The 22,200-nt window shown below is 44.1% G+C and overlaps 1 protein-coding gene and 1 long non-coding RNA gene across 14 annotated transcripts in view; one reads left to right on the top strand and one right to left on the bottom strand.

Moving 5' to 3' along the window:
- Positions 1 to 22,200, top strand: part of SPECC1 (sperm antigen with calponin homology and coiled-coil domains 1) — a 337,039-nt gene that overhangs the window by 275,143 nt on the left and 39,696 nt on the right. The gene's annotated exons all lie outside the window — the stretch shown is intronic.
- Positions 12,443 to 14,261, bottom strand: LOC140525039 (uncharacterized). The gene is made up of 3 exons (XR_011973907.1): positions 14,032 to 14,261; positions 13,079 to 13,233; positions 12,443 to 12,944 (listed from the first exon to the last, which is right to left on the bottom strand). It is a non-coding gene; the product is annotated as an uncharacterized lncRNA (long non-coding RNA).

A 22,200-nucleotide genomic window follows, 5' to 3' on the forward strand; every position in this document is an offset into this window, starting at 1 on the left:
TGAATTTGAAACACTGGTCCTGGGAGGATTCATTTTTTTAATGTCAGATCTCTTACAAAGAGGTGGGGATGGGGAGAGTGGGGAGGAATGCTAGAGGTGAAGGAGACACCAGGCAGTCAGGAAGTCCCGTCGCATGGGCTTCCCATCCTGCCACATCCAAGGGGAGGAGTGTTTTCATTTTGCTTTGTTTTTGAGTCACTGGAAAATGAGTTCCCAAATACGCTAAAGGTTAGAACCGAAATATGGCTCTTTTTCTTTAGGGATTAGTAGTTGGGGATTCCATGACTGCTGGGGGTTTGTGGACAAAATTCGCCCATCTAGGCTGAAGTAAGTGTAATAACAGCAGCTTGGAGGTTTGAAGAATGCTTCCCATAGGAAGGATCTCCTTTGATTCTCCCAACAGCCCTGGGAGAGAGGCTCCTGCTTTTACTCAGGTCAACTTAAGGAAGGAAGGGACTTAATGAAGAGACATACGTACAGGAATCATGGGTAGAGCTCTAATGAATGAATGAAAAGGCATTTTTAAGAGCCTATTATGTGCACCAGGCCCTGTGCTAAGCAGTGGGGCTTCCAATATGAAAGCCAGATACTTCCTGCTCTCAAGGATGCTTAGAGACAGCTGGTGTTGTAGTGGACAGAGTCCTGGACCTGGAGTCAGGAAGACCTGAGTTCAGCCTCTGAGATTTACTGGCTCTGTGACACTGGGCAAGTCACTTAATCACTATCTGCCTCAGTTTCCTCATCTGTAAAGTGGAGATAACAATATCTCCCTGGGTTGATGTTTTGAGGAACAAATGAGATACTATTTGTACAGTATCTGGCATATACGAAGCAATGTATAAATGCTAAATTTTATTATTATTATCCTAATGGTCTGTCACTGTTAAGGGGAAGGCTCAACCCAAAGGGTTGGAGGATCAACAGAGAGAATTGTAATGTAGGCCCCTTGAAAGCAGGAATTTTGTTTGACCTTTCTTTGTGTCAATGCCTAGTCTGGCACTGGCACTTTTCTTCAGTCATGACCCTGTAGACCCTACTGTCCATGGAGTTTTCTTGGCAGAGATACTGGAGTGGTGTGCCATTTTCTTTCCCTGGCAGGGCCTGGCTGTCAGGAGTCCATAGCCATTCCCTCTTCCTCTTCCTATCAGGGAAAGACCCAGCCCATCACAAGTCAGCTTAGGACACATAGTAGGAGCTTAATAAATGCATGCTGATTGACTAGCATTATGTGAAAGGACAAAGTAATGAATATTGTTGGTCAGTGAGAGAGTTTTCAGGCCTAATAAGGTTCCCAGGCAGGTGAGAACTCTGAAGAGAAATAAGTTAGGGGAATGGGGATTAAGAAATTTGGTCCATGAAAATGGTATCAGAAGAGGCCTTGGAGTATCTTAGTTTTATAATTGGAAGGGTCTGCCCTACAGGTACATTCCCCTCATTTTATAGATAGGAAAACTGAGACACAGAAAGGTTAAATTACTTTGCCAAGAGTTACAGGGCTAATGATTGCCTTGGGCAGGATTCGAACTTAACCTTTCTTGACTGTTTTCTCCTTTCTCTGTCTCCCTAGTCCTTAGCCCAGGGTCTGACACATAGTAAATGCTTAGTAAATGCTTTGTGACTAACCCCAAGTCAAGTGTCCTAGGCTCAGGCACAGGGAGAATGGAAGGTGAGGCCTAAAGTCCAGTGTTGCCCATTGTGCCTGCCCACCTATCAAATCGTCCTATTTCCTATTCCCTGGAACAAACATGAAACATACCCTCAGATCAGCTTGGTGCAACATGTATGAAAAGGAGAGGCACTGGGGTGTGGTGAATGGAGAACTGGGATCTGACTCAGTAAGACCTGAATTCAGGTCTCACCTCTGACCTGTGCCCCAGGCAACCCTCTTGGACCTAAGCTACCAAGAAGTGCTGATGTGCATTGGTAAAGGGAATTTCTTCACTGGGAGTTCTCTACCCTGATGAATTAGTTCTGATACCTAAAGCAAATACAGTAAATAAATAAAACTATTAAGGAATAGTTTCTCACAATTGGAAGGGCCTTCCGAGGTCATCTAGTCTGACCAATAGCATTTATACTTCTATATTCTTCCTCCTCTGCTAGAAAGGCCTTGGCAAAGTTCCCACCTGCATAGCCTTAGGGAGGGAAGGTAGCCCCAGATCATTTGCCCTTTCCATGAGGAAATGATCCTCCTTGCAGAAGAAGGGAGAAGAAAAATCAGAGTGGTCTTCCTGGAGGTGATAGAGATGGGGTGGCATGGAATTGGATGGGGATTTATTTGTTGGGTATAGGGAAAGGAGGGACCAAAGAGGGAGAATTCCTCTCTCTTCCCAACCACCTAGAACTAAAACCTCCTCTTCCTCACCTTTCCACTAGTCTCAGAACTCCTATTCCCCTCCCTTCCTCCTCTGCTGGGGAAGACATGGATTAAATTTTTGCACTCTCTAAATTCACCACCATGAGAAATAGCTCTGATGACCTCACCCTAGTTATAGCCCTGGAAGAAAGAACTCTGGTCTCAGAGTCAGAAAACTTGGAGTTGAGTAACCATTGTCCCTCTTACTAGCTGAGGGAATCTGGTCATTCAGTTTTCCTAAGTCTCAGTTTCCTTAGCTGTAAAATGAGAATGCTTAAAATACCTAATTCACAAAGATGTTATAAGAAAAACACTAAACCAACAAGCATTTATTAAGGACCTCCTATGCTCAGGCACTGTACTAGGTGCTAGGACATACAAAGACAAAAGCGAGGACTGTTCTGGTGCTCAGGGAGCTTATCGTCTACAGAAATATGAAGCCACCATTCTCATTGCCTAGGATGGGCTGATCAGAAGAACTGGTGGGCACCAGGAATTTCCCCACACTGGAGATCGTGGATCCTAGCCCAGAGATGGGGCCTAGTAGGGACTTGATCCTCCGCAGCCTGAGGATCTAATTGTTCTTCTGGACTATTTGGGGAACTGGGCCCACTCCTCCCCAGGGGACTCGTTTTAGCCTGTGATACTAGAGAGCAGCCGGAAACCAGTGATTTTAGATACAGGACCCACAGCCTTTCCCACGGGGCTGCAGAGGGAAAAGGCATCTAGCCTCCCTTTCCTTGTGTGCCCCACTTGGGTGCTTCCTGTTCCCCCTTTAAAGGAATGATCTTTTAAAATTTGGGAATCAAAGGGTCCGGACTGCTTCCTGCCCATGTAAGCTGGGGTCAGTCACTTAGCCTTCCATAGAATGAGAGGCAGTGTGGTAGACTGGATAGCACACTGGATTTGGTACCTGGATCCTGCATCAGACACTTGCCAGTTGTGTGACCATATAACCTCTGGGCCTCAGTGTTACTCATCTGTCAAATGAGAGGGTTGGACTCAGTCACCTCTAAAATTCTGGCTAGTTCTAAAGGTACAAGTCTGTGAAATGGAAGACAACCTCCAAGGTCCCTCCACCTCTGGTTGTAAGATCTCTGAGCCTATAAAAGCAAATAAAATCAAATGTGCTAAGGGATGACAGTTCAATTATAAATAATTAAGATAGATAAATAGTTAAAATACTTTGTTAGAGGAAATATTTTTAAAAGTCTACATGATTAAAAAAAAAAGCCTACGAGCAGGAGGACAAAGTCCTCTGAATTAGAGAGAGTTTATTCATTGCCTTCCTGTGGGTGTCTTTATGGGGCTGGATTTCCTGAGGAGCAGGGTAGCCTGACAACCCCAGAGCTTGGGCCCTCTGGTCAGCGCCTCAGGCCACAAACCTGGCTCTGACCATGGGAACTGAACTTCAATCCGCTGAGGGCACATGTGGGGTGATCTCCCAATCAAGGCAGCCACAGGGAGACCCAGAACAAGCAAAACAGCTGCCTTGCCCTGGAACCCACTGGGGCTCCTGTCATCATTCAGACACTTCTAAATCAACTTTTAAAACTGCAGATGAGTCAGGGAGAACCAGTGTAAATGGAAGGTAATCTTAATGGAAAGAGAAAGGGACTTAATGACCCCTTTCCATTGTAGAGGGCTAGTAGTTGGGGGAAAGGACCAAGAATTACATGGCACAGTGGACAGAGCACCCATCCTGGATTCAGGGGGACCTGAGTTCAAATCCATCCTCAGACACTTACTAGCTTTGTGACCCTGGGCAAGTCACTTCACCCTGTTTGCCTCCGTTTCCTCATCTGTCAAATAAACTGGAGAAGGAAATGGCAAACCAAGAAAACTTCAAGTAGGGTCATGAAAGATCAGACACAACTAAACAACAATGTGCCAAGGACTGGGGATACAGACAGACACAAAGCAAAAAACAGTCTCTAATCTCAAGAAACTTAGAATCCAGTAGGAAGAGATGACCCATGTAAGGCAAAAGTTGCCTGGGAAGGGAGTTTTTTGAGGGGGGGCCTTCATAGGGTAATTGCTTGTCACGCCCTTTCCAGCAGATGTGGTGGCTTTGATTTGATATTCCTGTGCCTCTACTGAGAGGTGGGGGCAGGGAAGGTGGCACAGATGGTGTGACTCCTGGAGCAAGTGCCTAGCAAGGTACAGTGAGCAAGGTGAGTTTGCCCTCTCTCCCTCACCACTCAGGAGAGATGAGTCCAGGAGATTAGCTCCCCCAGGGAGGGAAGACTTGATCAGGCAAAGGTCCAATCTGGGAAAGCGAGAAGAAATGAGGTAGCAGCCATGCAGATGACCAGAGATACCAGGGTGGATGGAGGGATGAGAGAAACTAAGTCAGGCCTCTTTCAGTTGAGGATCCCCTGAGTCTTTCCCCCTCACAGCTGAAGCTCCAATAATACTGAGGCTGCCAAATTGTTATTGTCTGGGGCCCAGTGTGATGCCAACGATGCTGATCAAAGAGGAAGGGGCTGCCACAGTGAAGGAAGGTTTGGTGCGGCAAACATTTTCCTTGGCTGGCACTCTCCAATGCTAGCTGACATTTGTGACCTTAGGGCCACAGCCTTTGCTTCCCTAGTCTGACCTGTAAAATGAGGGCCTCCAAGGTCTCTTTCCATCCTTGGCTTAGCATCCCCCTCCTCCGATCTGATTTCCTCCATGCCAACCCCCTACCCCTGTCCTCTTCCTCCTCCTGCTCCATTTGGATTTGTCAACAACAGGACCCTCTGTGACTTGGCTTGAGTGTGGCATTCAGATTACCCAGTCAGGGACTTACCATTCAGCAGGGAAGAACCCAGGATGAAGAGGAAAGCATCCTGTAAACCTCAAGGTTTCCTCCTCTGGCCACTTTAGAAACCTCTTCCTAAATGGGAAGGAGCAGAGAGCAGTGAGGACGAAGGTATGAATGAAGCAGGGGCCAAGAGCTCCTGGAGGATAGGAACTGTCTTTGCCTCTTTTTGTATCCCCAGAGCTTAGCACAGTGCCTGGCACAGAGTCGGTGCTTAATACATGCTTATGACTGACCCCTCTCAGGACAATACTTGTAACATAGTAGGTGCTTAATAAATGCTTATGACTGACGCCTCTCAGGACAATACTTGTAGCAGAAGGACCCTAACTCTGCGTAATGCCAGCACCAGCCTGCCTAGGATAGGGCTCAGACCTTGGCTAGCTGCACCAAAGGCATCTGCTTCTCTCTGGCCAAGAGACCAAACCACAGCCTAGTTCACACTGAGTCTGACCTAAGAACTCTTTCTTAGCTTGTAATAAATTCACCAATGATGATTTGTGGCCTCAATCTAGTCCCAGAGGATGTTTTTATCAGTCTATAAAAGGAAGTCTTGGAATCATTTTGAATTCTCAGTAGCCTCTTCTCAAAACAACAGGATGTTACAGTCACCTCTGTGGTTGGAGGACCAGGGCCCGATGCCTTGAACGTTACGGGTCTGACCCTCACTTGACCTCCCTGGACCTTACTTTCCTCATCTTTAACATGAGAGGGTTGGGCTATTTGGCCCCTGGTCTCTTGTCTAGCTGTATTCTAGGATGGAGTTGCAGAAGGTGTCAATGAACCATGATTAAGCTGTGCTAGGCTCCAAGGAGGCCTGGGATATGCCGGCAGATGTTCTCTAATGGAGATGCCATTTTCCTTCTTTTTTACCCAAATATCTTACATTTCTGGTTCTCCAATGTCACATTCACCAATGAGCTGAAAAGTCAAGAAGTTTTCAGAGAATGTTTGTAATCTACAGATATTAAAGGAGATGGTGGGAAGTGGGTGATTTCCATATGTACCGGGTGAGGTCAGGATATGGGAAGGTAGGATGTGGGGAAACAAGCATCCCTGTCTCAGCAGCCCAGATTCCTAAATTTTCTTGCATGCAGTGTCCACCCTGGGCCTGACTCTCACATCCCAGACCAGAGCTGTTGCTGGTGACCTCTGCATCTTGTCCAGTGATTCTGGACAGAGCAGTGTGTATATGTTTGGAAAATAAATTCTACTTTCAAATTGCATGTCAAGATTTATAATTAATAGCCAGACCCTCGCTCTCTGGTTACCAGTTTTGAGGGCAGTTGGGAGCTGATATAAGAGAGAACAGCTCATAGGTTCTGCCTCTGACAGTACCTCAGACAACTGTGTGTATAGGCATTTAAAGTGACCCTCTCTTCATGAATAAATCAACCAGTTTTGACATTCATTTCAGGCCTTTGGAAACCCTAAAGTGGTCTGTAGAGAGGAGATGTTATTACTTTTGAAAGATGTTAAAAAAACTTACCCAGCATCATGCAGCCCATGAATGCCCAAGAAAGGATCTGAACTCAGGTCTTCCTGACTCTTAAGTCCAGTAGTCAGGCCACTAGACTGCCTTCCTTCTTAGGCTGGTCATTTCCACTGTTTGTATCTCAGTGTCTTCAACCACCAGTGCAGGAGTCAGGAAGACCTGAGTTCAAATCTCACCTCAGACACTTGACACTCACTAGCTGTGTGACCTTGGGCAAGTCACTTAACCCCAGTTGCCTCATTCTGAGTCATCTCCAGTCATCCTGATGAATATCTGGTCACTGGATTCAGATGGCTCTGGAGGAGAAGTGAGGCTGGTGACCTGCACAGCCCTCCCTCACTCAAAACAAAGTCAAGTGCAAGTCATGTCATTATTTCTCTGATGGCATGGTCTTCTTCGACAACGAAGGACTAACAAACACACACACACGCACACACACAACTTGTGTGATGAATACATAGTAAATCCTTCCCCTTTTCACCACTGACCCCATCCTTCCCCCAACGGCACTCAGGACCCATAATCTCAAAGGCTTTATGTGTTTACAGGAGGCAAATTGTATTGTTACTAAAGTTCAAAATAAACACAGAGAAGCTCTTTGTAGAAAAGAGAATAGTCTATTTATGGTCAGACGCCAGGGTTTGAATCCTGTCTATGGCCCCTCAGTTCAACCACTGGGGTGTCTCTGGGTCTTAGTTTACTCATCTCTAATATGAGGATGTTGGAAGATCCCCCTGCAACTTCCAAAACCCTTCCTGCTCCAATCCTAAATAAAACACGGCAGGGTTTAAAAAAAAAAACTATCAAAATAATTGTATGTAATTGGTCTCGTCTATGTCATATTCTTTTAAACAATTTTTATGTGTACCTTTTCAGCTGTTGAACATTTTTTTCTTCCCCCTCCCCACCAGGAAAAAAAGGAAAACTCTTGCACCAAGTATACTCAAGTGCAATAAATTCTCATATTGACAGCCTCACTTTCCCAAAATTTCATGGGCTAGAAAGTTGTTTTTAGCTCTTTTTGAAGCCTCTTTTCTTCACACTGAAAGGAGAGAAGGGATTCTTAGGGATTAGGGGTGGGGGGCTAGTTCTGGGGTGACATCTGAAAATGATTCTCTCTTTCAGGAGCTCAGTACTTGTAGAGGTGAACTTTGATCTTCTGCTGAGATCAGTCAACCTCCTTTGGGTGGCAGGTCCCTTCGGATTATCTCTTGTCCACATTGTGAATCTGCCTGTTTTATTTGGATTTCTGAGATAGCCAGATCGGGAGATTGAGGTCCGAGGCTTCTTGGAGAAACAGACAAACTTTTGAAAATTCAACAAGTGCGTGTGTGTGTGTGTGGGTTAAAGTGCCTGCTGTGTGGAAGACACATCTGAAACAAAAGCTCATTTTTAAAAAAAAGTTTTATCGATGCCCTTTGTTTACAGCATAATCATTGCCAGATATGGTGCCCCCAACTCCATGTCACATGCCCTCCAGTGAATCCTCCCTTATAATAATAACAATACCAAGCACTGACATAGTACTTAAAGTTTTACATATACCACCTCATTTGATCCTTGCAACACCACTATGGGATAGGTGCTTTTGTATGCCCATTTTACAGATGAGGATATCAAGACTGACAAAGCATCTGATTCAAACTGAGGCCTTCCTGAGTCCAAGTCTAACATTCAATGCATGGGCTGCCCTTGGAATAAACAAAAATGTTGTGAAGCAAAACCAACACATACAGTGACGCATCTGATGGTATATACACAATTGTGCATCAGAAGTTCTCCACCTGTCTATGAGGTGGCCAAGGTTGGTCATTCCAATTACTCAACATTCCAAAGTCTATCTTTTTTTTTCTAACAACTGTACTCTTCAGATGACGTTGCTGTGAGTCATAAATTGACTTAGTCTCCAAAGAATTTAAATGAAGAGTCACTCCAAGGCAATGGAGAGGGGAGTAGTGGGGCCTCAAGCTGGATAGGGAGAGCATCAGGAAGAAGTACAACTAGTAGGGGAAATGATGGGTCAGTCACATAGTAATAGTGACCAATGGATGACCAAGGAATAGCCGTGTCCTTCACCAGCCCCACACAATGTGACTAGCTCTAGTCCTGAGTGTGTTGAAAAGAAAGGTCCCAAGAGTCCCACAGGATGGGTCACAATCTGCCCCTTTGGAGGGAATGTTGATGTGGAGATGGCATTTCATCTGGGCTTTGATATGGGTTCTAGATATAATAAATAAACTACTCATAGGATCAAAGAGTTAGAATAGAGACCACCCAGTCCATCCCTCTCGTTTGACAGAAAGGGAAACTGAGACCCAGAGAGGTACAGTGATCTGCCCAAGGTCATAAGTGATAAAGCTGGGGTTTGGACCCAAATTCAGCATTCTGGTCACCACTCTGTGGTTCAAAAAGGTGATTAGTCTCATTTAATTTTGAGAGCAGAGCATTGATCAGATTTGAAGTCAGAGCATCTGGATCTCAGTACGAGCACTGATACTGTCTTCACATCACTGTCAATCAGTCAACTTGAATTTATTAAGCACCTACTATTTGTTAGTCACTGTGTAAATAGCTGGGAATACAAAAATAGGCAAAAAGACAGACCCTGCCCCCACATAGCTTCCAGTCTAAAGGAGGAGGAAACATGCAAAAATAAATACAAACAAGATTGAGACAGGATAAATGGGAGATAATGGAGGGAATGTACCGACATTGAGGCTGCTTGCAGAAGGTGGGGTTTCAAGCAAGACCTGCAGGAAGCCAGGGAGATGAGATGAAGAGGAGAAGGTTGCTGGCATGAGGGACAGACAGTGAAAATGTTTGGAGGACCCTGGGTGAGGAGCAGACAGTCTCAGAATATGTGGAGGGGGGCTGGCTTTGACTCCCAGGTCTGTCACTTACTACCTGTGTGACCTTAAGGGCTTCTCTGGGTCTCAGTTTCCTCATCTGTAAAATGAGGGGGCTGAACCTAATGACTTTGGAAGTCCTTGACAGCTCTCAGTCTCTGATTCCATGAGCCCACCTTGTGTGTCCTGGAACAAGTCCCTTCCCCCAGTTGGGACTCAGTTTCCCCTGATGTGTAATGAAGGGGAGTTGACCTAGATGATCATGAAGGACCTCACCAGCATTCACTGTCATGAAACGCTGCCTCCTTTGTGATGTGCTTCCGTAACGAGTCCCTTGCCCAGCTGGAGAGCTGACTTTGCTGGCTCTTTGGGCTGGGCTGATCCTACCACCTCCGCTCAGGCAGAATGAACCAGATGGGATGCATTAAATCATCAAGGCGACAGGCACTATTTTGCACAGCTCAGGTTGGGAATTATGATGAATGAAAGTGTTCAGCGTCCAGATGTCACCAAAGAAAGGATGAATGCACACTTTCCATCAGAGTCACCATTCACAGGGAAAGCAGATTTTTCCATGACTAATAGCTTAGCAACCACATGACTACAAAAATGATGTACAGATTGCCTCTTTGCAAAAAAAAGAAAGAAAGAAAAAAGAAAGTCCCCAAACTTCCAAAGGAAACATTTCTAGATACTAGCCTTTCAGTTTTCAGTGGCTGGGTAAACTTGAGAAGGAGAAACATCTGCCAGTATAGAGAGTGAAGGAATACTCATTGAGCACTTGGGGATGAGAGGCAGTCTAGTGGGTAGAGTGCTGTCCTTGGAGTCAAGCAGAACTGGGTTCAGATCTCACCTCACACACTTACTAGCAGTGTGACCCTGGCCAAGTCCCCTAATCTCTATCTGCCTCAGTTTCCTCCTCTGTAAAATGAGGGAGATTAGACTAGATCAGGGATGGGGAACCTGCAGCCTTGAGGCCACATGCTACAGGTTCCCTACCTCTACACTAGATGGTTCCTAAGATCCCTTCTGGCTCTGAATCCTAAGACTCTAATAATAAATGGGCAGCTATGTGGCTCAGTGGCTAGAGCAGTGGGTCTGGAGTCAGGAAGAGCTGAGTCCACATCCAACCTCAGACACTTATTAGCTGTGTGACCCTGGGCAAGTCACTTGACCTCTGTTTGCCTCCATTTCTTCTATAAAATGGGTGTAAGAGAAGTACCTACCTCTCAGTGTTGTGAACATCAGATGAGATACCATTTGTAAAGCACCTAGCTCAGTGCTTGTTATAAAGTAGGCATCATATAAATGTTAGCTATTATGAATTATAATCATTATTGATAATAGTGATAATAGTAATATCTTCCTGATAATAGTATGGTTACTAATAATAACTACAGCTAACAATAGTCAATATTTCTGGGGTGCACAAGAATTTGCAAATTGTTTATGTCCATGACCACCCCCCTCACCCCTAACGACAGCCTGGTAAGGAAAGTCCTACAGATTTTATTGTCTCCATTTTACAGATGAAGGAGACAAGACTCGGGGAGATGCAGTGACTTGTCTGTGGTCACCCTGCTAGGCAGGATCAGAGGGAGGTTTCCAAACCAGGTCTCTGTCGATTCTAGTGCTGGCACTTTGTCTCCTCCCTTCTCTCGCCCTCCCCATCCCCCATGCTGCTATTACTGGTACAAAGTACGACCATAATATTGTAGCAAGATTTATTCCCCTTCCATCCCACCATCTCTCTTAGTAGTCAGCCCTATTATCCTGACTTAATGGGTGTCTTAAAATCATTGACAAATGCAGGCAGGAAATACTAATGATCAAGTGTGGCTTCCTGAGTCTGCAACCTGCTGTAAATCCACAGGCTGGGTCTGGGCTTTCCCGGACCCCTCCAGATGTGGCCCAGACCCTGACCGGGCCCTTGGGGGTGCTTAGACAGGCTGACTTGGTCTTCATCACAACTCAATGATGAGTTCATTTGCAAAGGTCACTGAAGAGATCCGGGAAAGGCAGGCTGAAGTCATCACTCTGGGAAGATAGAAGACATGTGAACAGGGAAAAAGGAAGGGAATAGGAAGCGAGGGAGACAGCATGGTACCTTGAATAGAGGTCTTTGGGTTCAAATCCTGCTTCAGATGGTAGGACCTTGGGCAAATCACTTGCTCTCCTTCGGCCTCAGTTTCCTCATCTGTAAAATGAGGTCGTTGGCCCATATGGCATCAAACCCACAACCCAGGGAGCACCCTTGGAGGAGAGGGACACCAAAGAAGGCTGAGTATGAATTCCATTCTTTCCAGAAGAGCTGGATTCAAATACTGCTTACTATCAATCAACTAGTATTAAGCACCTACCATATAACTTGGGGCACTGTGCTGGGCACAGGAGACACAAATCCAAAGGAGAGGTGATCCCTGTTCCCCAGTCATTTGCATTCTGTTAGGGGGAACTATGCACCCTAGCTCCCCTGACCCTCAGTTTTCCCCTCTTTAAGATGAGAGTGATAATAATAGCTCACAAGGTTGCTGTGAGACCCAATTTGGATCATGTTTGTAAAGCATTTTGCACCACAAAGAGAGTGGCTATAAATATTTTAGAATATATAGGTAACCAGGAGAAATATCAACAATCTCAGACTTGCAGCTGATACCACTGTGACAGGAGAAAGTGAAGAAGAATTAAGATATGTCTTGATGAGGGTGAGAGAGGAGAGTGTAAAAGCTGGCTTGAAGTTTAACATCAAAAAAACAAAACTCTTGGCAACTGGTCCCATCACTTTCTGGCAAATAGAGGGAGAAGAAATGGAAGCGGTGTCAGATTTTATATTTTTGGACTCAAAGATCACAGCAGACAGTGACTGCAGCCTTGAAATTAGAAGACACTTGCTCCTTGGAAGGAGAGCTAAGGCAAATCTGGACAGCATTCTAAAAGGCAGAGACATCTCCTTGCCGACCTATGAAAAACCTATAGGTTTTTTTTCCAGTAGCAATGTATGATTGTAAGAGCTGGACTATGAGGAAAGTGGAATCAGTGTTTAGAATTGTGATGGCAGACTTTTAAGAGTCCTTTGGACAGCAAGGAGATACTGAACAACAAAACATCTACATCCATTATTAGCATTGGCATTTTAATTAAAAGTAAGAACTGGGTTCTAGTCCCAACTCTGGATGGCTTTAGGTAAGTAAATCACTTAACTTCATTGACTTTCAGGCTCCTCATCTCTAAAATGAGGATGGAAAGACCTGTCCTTTTTCCCTCTGAGATGGTAATAAGGGGCAAATGAGAGAAACAAGAAATTATCCAAGGACCCAACGTTGTACATTTCTGTATTCTCTGTGAATTCCCTTATGCATCCCTGCTGTCTGGTAAATGGAATGAAAGACCTAAATCTTCTGAGGTCAGTCCAATGAGAGAATGTCCATAAAGTGCTTTGCAAACCTTGAAATGACATAGAAATTGTTATTTTTTTATTACTATTGTAGCATTTAGTTAAAGTTCCTGGACAAACAGAAAGATTGCCTTTGCACAAACGAATGCCACTCTTATTCCTTCCTCAGTAATATATTACTCACATGGTTGTAGACCCACTCCTCATCTTTGACTCCACTTTGCTTTCCATACTCTTTCCATCCACTGCACTTAGCAAATAGTAGGTACTTAATTGTTGCTTGATGGAAGTCAATCAATGAGCATTTGAATGACTCCTCTGTGCAGACTGAACTCATCACTAAGGGAGAAACAGGAAGAGATGAGATTTACTCCTTGCATTCAAGGAGTCTGATTGGAAAGCCCAGCCTTCTTCACTTGAAATAATTAAAAGACAAGAGGAGAGAACCTGGTCTGTCCTTGTCCTTGTATTACCACCCTTTATAAATCCAGGACACGAATTGAGTGGCCATTCAAAGGCCCCAGTATTGGCAGTCAATGTGTCTTTTCTCATCCCACCTCAGATGCAAACTCTGACCATCTGAATCTTATTTTCCTCATTTGTGAAATAAAATAATTGGACTTGATAGTCTCCTAAGGACCCTTCCACCTCTAAATTTAGGATCTAGTGACATCTCTGGGCCTCAGTTTCCTCCTCTGAAAAAGCAGAGGGCTGGGCTCAGTGATTCCTAAGGTCCCTTGCAGATCTGGAGCCATGTCTGGGGCTCTGGTATACCTTTGCCCTCTTTGGAAACCCACTTTAATCTGCCCTCAGCATTTTCCCAGCAAGTGGAATCAACTCAACCTGATTTCTGCACCTCAAGCAAAGAGATAGGGGGAGAGAGACAGAGAGAGACAGAAAGAGAGACAGAGGGGGGAGGGAGGGAGGAGAGACTAAAAGACTGAGATAGAAAAAAGGAGAGAGAGAGAGAGACAGAAAAAGAAGGAGGGAAGAAGAGAGAGAGGGAGGGAGGAAGAGAGAGAGAGAGAGAGAAAACCAAAAAGCAGACAGATCCTGGGGGTGGGAAGATCAGATCTTTGTGTGATTGAGGCAGCTACTTCCTGCCAGAGCAAAGGTACTGAATTTCTAATCACTGACTGGCTCTTTTTCCCACGAGCTTTGCATATCCTTTTCTCCTGTATTTGGAGTGCACAGATTGGCCTCCTTCCTAGAAGTCCAGCGAGAGGGGGTCAGGGTAGAATGGGGACCGAAAGCCCCTCAGAGTCTGGAGTAAGAAGAATAAAAGGGTGGTCAGGCAAGGGTCCAACAGCTGCAGAAGCCATGGCATGAAGCAGAGGGTCCTCCCTGGCTTTGGCCCCTTGTGATCCCCCCTTTGGAGCTCCTTCAGTGTGAGAGAGATTTTGTGTTTGTACTGATTGTCGGTGCTTCTAGGCAACAAGAGGCAAATGGTTGGAACCCTTTCCCACCCCAACCCCCAAGGGCAGAATGTCAGTGCTGTGGGCTGTTGGACTTACTTCTGTACTGCTGAGCAATTAAAAAGAGTCCTGTTCCTCTGGGGAGATTTGGCCCTCCCAACTGTTTGTCAACAAAATAAGCCAGAGTTGGGCTGGGAAGGGGATGGAAAGAACCAGCTTTGTTCTTGGATGCTCTTTGAGAATTCAGGTTTCTTTATTCACTTCCCACCAGAGCCATAACTAGGGATTTTGGCATCTGTGGTGAATTTGTAGGGGAGGAGTATGCAAGGGGCAATCTGGCCTGGTTGGATGCAGTGGTGCCAGGAAAAGCCAGGAGAGATAGCGCTAGTTCCTTGAGGATGATTCCAACCTTGGAGAGGAGGAAGCAGCAGGAATGGAGTGAGGCAATGGCGGGAAGACCTGGCCCATGGATAAGAGTGGAAGCCTTGGGAGTGATGCCACATTGAATGCCTCAGAGGTCATTTGAGGTAACTAAGACCCAGGGAGAAGAAGTGACCAGGTAGTAATGTGGGAGTGAATGTCAAAGATAGACCATGAACCTAGCACCTCTGACTGGAGGGAGAGCTCCCAGACCTGGAACACTCTGCCTCCTGGCTTCCCTCTCAAATGTCCCCTTCTCTAGGAGGCCTAGCCTAGTCTCTCTCACCATCAATGCCTTCCTCTGAGCTTGCTTCCCATCTTTCCTGTCTGTATCTTATACGTGCATGTGTTGAGGAGAGAGATGAGAGAACTAGTTCAGATGTGAGTGAATTCACTTAGACCTCCTCTGTAGCCATTGGGAGCTTTATTGATGCAAAAGCAACAGGCTAGCCCTGGAAAGACTAGCAATTTACAGAGGGACAGGTGCTTGTTTTTATAAGGACAGGATAAGGGAGACAAGGGAATTTTATGACCTAGGATGGGGGAGAGAAGACAAGGAATTCCATGGTCTAGGATAAGGGGTAATTTTATGGTATTCCAAAATAAAGGAAAGAGCAACTCAACCCTTAGGTGCCTTTGTATCAAGAAACTTTAGGGTGCCTTTAGAGGATGAACCAGCAAAAGGGTAGCTCAACCTTTAAGGTACCTTTGTATCCATATCACATGGGTATCTGCATGTTGTCCCCTCTACTACAATATGTGCTTCTTGAGTGCAGGAACCATGTTTTTGCCTTTTGTTGTATCTGTCGGGATATTAGCACAATGCCTGGCACTTCATAAACCCTTAACAAATGCTTGTTGACTCACTGTTCAATCGAACACTGTCAGAGGGGGAAGAGTACCCCCTAGATACTGACACCCCAGGACAAAGCCCCATGACCCTGCCCTAGTTCTGATCTTATTACCTACGTTGCTCAGTATGAGACAGTGATTGAGATCGAAGGTATTCCAATCATGGTTCTCAAAGGTTCTCAAAGGGCCAATATTTAGATTGGAAGGGGGGATGGGAAGAGAGGTGGACCAAGAAATTCTCATGCCTTATAAATTTTTCCTTAAGCCCACAGAAATTATATCTACTTTGCAAAAGTTAGAAATCAAATATCAGAATATCACATCCTGTTTAATTTGGGACTACCCCATTGACGACATCATCTTTCCCATCACAAATGCCACTTTATAAAAAGTATGCGCTGAGAGGAGAAAAAAAATAAATTTTTGTTAATTGAAATTTTAAAAAAAAAATAAATAAAGTGCTAAAATAAATAAAGTGACTCAGTCCTTTGCTAAGAGCCAACTTTGTTAGAAAGAACAGTACACCAAAGTCGCAAGACCCCAAGTCAAGGTCTGGCTTCACCATTGTCTTAGCTGTGTGACCTTGGGCCAGTCAGTAAGCATTTCTTAATCACCTACTGTATGCCAGGTAATAAGCAGTAAGGACACAAATAGGAAAAAAGAAAACAGTTCCTGGCCTCAAAGAGCTTAGTCTAATGATTGGGAAAGTCATCTAAGCTCTTTGAGGGGATGCCTTCATCCATGAAAGTGGGCAGGCAGATGGTATTTGCATTAACTTAATTCAGAGGGTTGCTGAGAAAGTCTAAGAATGATAATGATAATCATCTACTTGGGAAGAGGAAGAAATACAAACTCTCCCCATCTTTCTGTAGGTATTGGAGTTGGCCCAAAGACTCTCTCAGTGAGTCTACAGCAGATGAGCACATGTCCCATTGTTGTGGTGTACTCTTGTGCCAATTTTGTCACATCTGAGTCTTCATGACCCCATTGGGGTTTTCTTGGCAACAATACTGGAGTGGTTTGCCATTTTCTTCTCCAACTCATTTTTACAGATGAGGAAACTGAGGCAAACAGGGGGATGGGACTTGCCCAGGGTCACACAGTAAGTGTCTGAGAGGCTGACTCCATGGCCAGCACACCATCCACTGTACCACCTAGTTGCCCACTACTTTCATCCAATTCCAAAAATCAATCACCTTGTTCATCTGTGAAAGACGATCGAGAAGAGACTAGTCGTAACTCAGTCCAAGACTGTTTCCATTGGAGCTCCAAAGAGGAGAAAAAAGAAATGATATTAATAGCCAGGACTTATGTTTGCCATGTACTTTAAACACATCTCATTTCATTATAGCAACCCTGTGCAGGAGGAGCTATTATTACATTATATATTAGATATAGAAACCGAGGTTTAGTAAAATGAAGTGATTTGGTCAGGCCCATACAGCCTGAGGCAGAATTTGAACACAGGGCCTCTGGCTGCAGAACCAGTGCTCTTTATACCAAGCCAAAGGCTACCTGCCTGGCATTATGAATGGAGGTGCCCTGGGGTGGGGGTGATGGGGTTCCACAGTCCTGCGATCTTGACATGTTTATTTTTGCATGAGCAACCTGTCCAGTCCAGGAAACTAACTGTGTAAATGCCATATATCTCTACCACAACCCCATGTCCTCCCTGGTACAAATAAGTTGTCTTTTCATTATATCTTTTAAAAATGCTTTATAACTAAGACATGCTAAAGAAATGTGAGTCATTCTTCATATTGCTGTGGGAAGATTGAAAAACATCTTGGAAGGGTCTGGGGTCATCTCAGCAATGGCTCCTGTTGGTCTCACTTATACAGGACTTTAAAGTTTACTATGACGTGAACTGAATGAGTCTCATTTCCTGGAAAAACTTGGGCCATTTGCAAATTCTTTGGGTATCCTTGCTCTGGTCTGTGGGATCAGGCCTGGGGCCTCCCCCTTCTTATTGTCTGTGGAAATGTTTGTTGATGGTTTGGTTCATGAGTAAGATAGGAAAGGAGGCCGGGCCTGTGATCTGCTTGGTATAGGGACGTCCCCCCCCCACCCCTGTGAGGAAATTCTCTCTTTGGATGCAGGCTGGCACCTCCTCTGAGAAATTAGGGGACTTGCTTAGAGTCACACAGCCTGTATGTGTCAAAGGCAGCACTTTCTGCCTTTGTATCTGTATCCGCTAGAGCAGACAACCTCATTCATTTAAGTATAAAAAAATACACCTAACAACAAATGTTCCAAAATGTGATCTGTTATTTTCTAAATTAATCGTATTTGCATCTCTCTGATATGACGTGGAGTGTATCTGTTTTATTTCAGAAAACAGTTTAAAACACTCACAATCAAATCTCCTGGTCACCAGCACTGACATGATTAAGTGTACATCGTTGGTGTAATAGGAGAACATAGAGCTGGTAGGCCGTTCTACCTCTCAAGCTGTGTGGCTTTGGACAAGATGAGCCCCATCCAAGCCTCAATTGCCCCTGTCTGTAAAATGCTATTAGCCTACCTCCCAGAGTCACAATGTCGCTGCAGCTCAGGGATCCTGACATAGCGCCAGTGTGTAGATTTCAGGGGGTCGGTCCATGGTCTCGGATGCACATTAGCTTGTAATCTCCTTGAGAGCAAGGTTTATCTTCTGCTTCTTTTTGTATCCCCAGTGTTTAGCACAGTTCCTGGCATATAGCAGGTACTTAATACACGTTTATTGATTGAATAAAAGTGGGGAATTGCTTCTTTGTTTGGTTTCCTTTGTATTTTATTTGTGTATTTACTGCGTATGTTTTTGCTACTTTTATAAACATGATTCAGAGAAGGGGTCCCTGGGCTTCACTAAACTGTTGTCAAAGCAGTTCGTGACACAGAACAGGTTAAGTAAGAGACATCCTCCTACAGCCAAAGGGCATTGTCAACCTTCAAACCCTAAATTAACAATAACTGACATTTCTCATGAGGTAACAGACCCATTAAGGGACTTGCTCATTGTCAGATACTAATATATAACAGAGATCTGAGAGGCCTAACCTTCTCTACCCACTGTCCCTAATCACCCTAATTAATACATATGGCTAATTATTAATATCACTTCCTCTTCTGTGAGATCAGAGAGCTATAACTGGAAGGAACTTCATAGAGGCTAATCCTCTTGTTTTACAGATGAGGAACTGAGGCCCAGGAAGTTTAAATAATTTGCCCAAGGTCACATCAGTAATAGATGTCATTGATCAAGCCAAGTGATGACCTTGAAGTAATAATGCCTAGGGCTTGGATAGCATTCTAAGGTTTAAAAAAAACACTTTCTCACAACAATCCTGGGTGGCATTAGGTCCTGTTATTATGCCCCTTTTGCAGACGAAGAAACTAAGGCAAGAAAGTGTTAAATGATCTTCCCAGTAAATGTCCGAGACCATTCTTCAGGATTCCAGATGCAAGGGTCTATCCACTGCACCTCCTAGTTGTCTTCAAAGGAGGTAATCTATTTCTAATGCTTGAAACTTTATTTCTAAAATCACTTTTTTTGTTGCTGTTCAATCATTTTTCAGTCTTTTCCAAATCTTCATGACACCTTTTGGAATTTTCTTGGCAAAGATACTGGAGTGGTTTTCCAGCCTAAAATTGCTCCTCTCCATCTGCAGACCCCATTTTGGGTACCCATGTGGTCAATAACAGTCTTCGTAATATGAGCTTTGCTCAAATGGAGTTGGGATGCTTCTCAGGTAGTGAGTTCCCCTTCCCTAGGAGTAGTCAAGCAGAGGCTGACTGACCATTTATCCAAGAAGTCACAAGGAAGATTTCTGCTTTCTGGAGGACTGAGTAGTTTTCACAGCCCATTACAGCTCCAAGGCTCATCTCAAATGACGGTGGTGTAGACAATCAGGGAGCCATCTTGGCAACTCCTATTCTCAGTGATTCAACAGCATTCATTTTGAATGCAGGTTCCGAAAAATGAGCAGCACCAAATTATATCAAATCCTATTAACTGGATATCTGTTGCCTCCCATGTCTAGGATGGGACTCAGTTTACAGTTTACCCTGAAAACAGAGTAATTGAATCATTTCTATTAGTGTTAATTCAGTCTTCTCAGATGATCCCTTATGGAGTCAATTGTATATTTCTGAGTTATTGATACTTTCCCTCTCCCCTCCACTCTGTGTGTGTGTGTGTGTGTGTGTGTGTGTGTGAGTGTGTGTGTTCCAGACCTGTGATTTCACCTGTGTAGGGAACTTCCCGTAAGAAAACTCCCTCCATCATGCTGCTCGGAACACCTTCCCAGCATTTTGTAGTCTTAACAGTTGCCTAGTATACTCAGAAGTTGTGAATTGTTCAGGGTCACATGACCAATAGGGCTCAGAGGTAAGACTTGGACCCAGGTCTTCCTGACTTTCAGTTCGGATCTCTGCCCACACGGATACACATACCTTTCCTCCTAGTCACAGACACTGTTGAATGAAGTGATTTTTCTTTTCTTTTTTTTTTATTATTAATTTATTTGTTTTCAGTTTTCTACAATCACTTCTCTAAGTCTTAGATTTTCTCCCCCTCCCTTCTTCCTCCCTCCCTGAGACGGCATGCAGTCTTATATGGGTTCTACACATACATTCTTATTAAACACATTTTCACATTGGTCATGTTGCATAGAAGAATTAAAATGAATGGGAAAAACCATGAGAAAAATCATAATGAAACAATATACAAAACAAGAGAAAATATTCTGCTTCATTCTGCGATCCAGTTCCATAGTTCTTTCTCTGGATGGGGAAGGCGTTTTGCCTCAAAAGTCCATTAGGAATTTTTTAGGTCCTTGCATTGCTATGAAGGGCTAAGTCTATCAGAAACAGTCCTCGCACACTATGGCTGTTACTGTGTACAATATTCTCCTGGTTCTGCTCCTTTCACTCAGCATCAGTTCATGTAAGTCTTTCCAGGCCTCTCTGAAATCTTCCTGTTCATCATTTCTTATAGCGCAATAGTATTCCATTAGATTCCTATATCACAACTTGTTCAGCCATTCCCCAATTGATGGGCATACCCTCGATTTCCAGTTCTTGGTCACCACAAAAAGAGCTGCTATAAATATTTTTGTACATGTGGGACCCTTTCCCATTTTTATGATCTCTTTGGAATACAATCCTAGAAGGAATATTGCTGGGTCAAAGGATATGCATATTTTTTGTAGCCCTTTGGGAATAGTTCCAAATTGCTCTTCAGAATGGTTGGTTAAGCTCACAGCTCCACCAACAATGAATTAATATTCCAACTCTCCCACATCTTCTCCAACATTCATCATCTTCCTGTTTTGATGTTAGTCAATCTGATAGGTGTGATGTGGTATCTCAGAGCTGTTTTGATTTGCATCTCTCTAATCAATAGTGATTTAGAGCATTTTTTCATATGACTATAGATAGCTTTAATTTCTCCCTCTGAAAACTGCCTGTGAATGAAGTGATTTTCAAAATAACTATTCTTCTGTGTAATTATCACTACCAATCTTTGCCCAAGAGAGGAGACAGTAATATAATTCTCATCTTTCATTGGGTTGAAAGTGGGGAATATATTGGTATATTCATTATTAGTATATCAGGAATATTCCAGTATATCTGGAAATTACTGTGATATAAAAACAAAAAGAATCAATTAAAAAAACCAAAGCAACCAGTTCTGAGTCAGTTTTAGGGAAGGAGAATAAATTCACTTGCTTGATCATAGAAAATGAACTTTGAAGGTCTGAAGTCTAATACAACAGCCCTAAAGAGCTTATAATGCCCAAAATAGCAACCAAATGTCCTCCATTTCCAGCAATGACAAGTGAAGTAAGTGACATGAAAGATTTAACCTAGCTCCATGAGAAAATCTTCCTGAGGTTGGTTGGGGATGGATTATCTAGAGCAGGGTGGGGAACCTGTCCCACTTGAGACCCCAGAGGGCCACATGTGACCTCACGACCTCAGGTTCCCTACCCCCGATTAGAGAAATCAAGTGATTTCCTCTTTCCAAGATGCTGTTGGTGGGGGCTTTGTCTAAAGGCAGGGGAATGGATTCCGGGATAGCCGCTTAAAGCCCAAGGTTTCTTGAATCTGTGTTGGGCCCTGGCCTCACGTCCGTCATTTTGCCCAAATTTCTCTATTGTGGTTATGATCTCATCAGAATTCAAACCTCAAAGAGTTGTTGATTGTTTACAAGCTCAGAAGCAGAGATGTTTTTCAAATGGCATTCAGGTCTCTGGTCCCTTCTTGGGAGTATTCTTGGGTTTGTGGGATTATTCCCTTTCTGGAGAGAGGACACAGTTGAAGGAAGTTGATGCTTTGTATCTTATAGCTGGGGCAGGAGAGAGGTGGGTAGTAAGCATCACTACTGTTAAATCCAAAAGCTTCCACAACTGCATTGGACTCAGGTGTCCCTTCCTTCCTTCTATGCTCTTCTTTCCTGTCCTGATTTCCATGTTCCCAGGCTTACTTAGTTCTCTTCCTGCCTCTTAGATCCTCCATTTTGTGTCTCTATCCCTCGCTTCTTTTTCTCTTTCCATTTGGTGAACACGGGCTTTCTTTAAGGTCTTCCTTATGGTCCTTTTCATCACTCTCTTTCTGTACTTTCATAGTTCTAAGA

The sequence above is a fragment of the Notamacropus eugenii genome, chromosome 2 (assembly GCF_028372415.1).
Source record: "Notamacropus eugenii isolate mMacEug1 chromosome 2, mMacEug1.pri_v2, whole genome shotgun sequence".
Lineage (NCBI taxonomy): Eukaryota > Metazoa > Chordata > Mammalia > Diprotodontia > Macropodidae > Notamacropus > Notamacropus eugenii.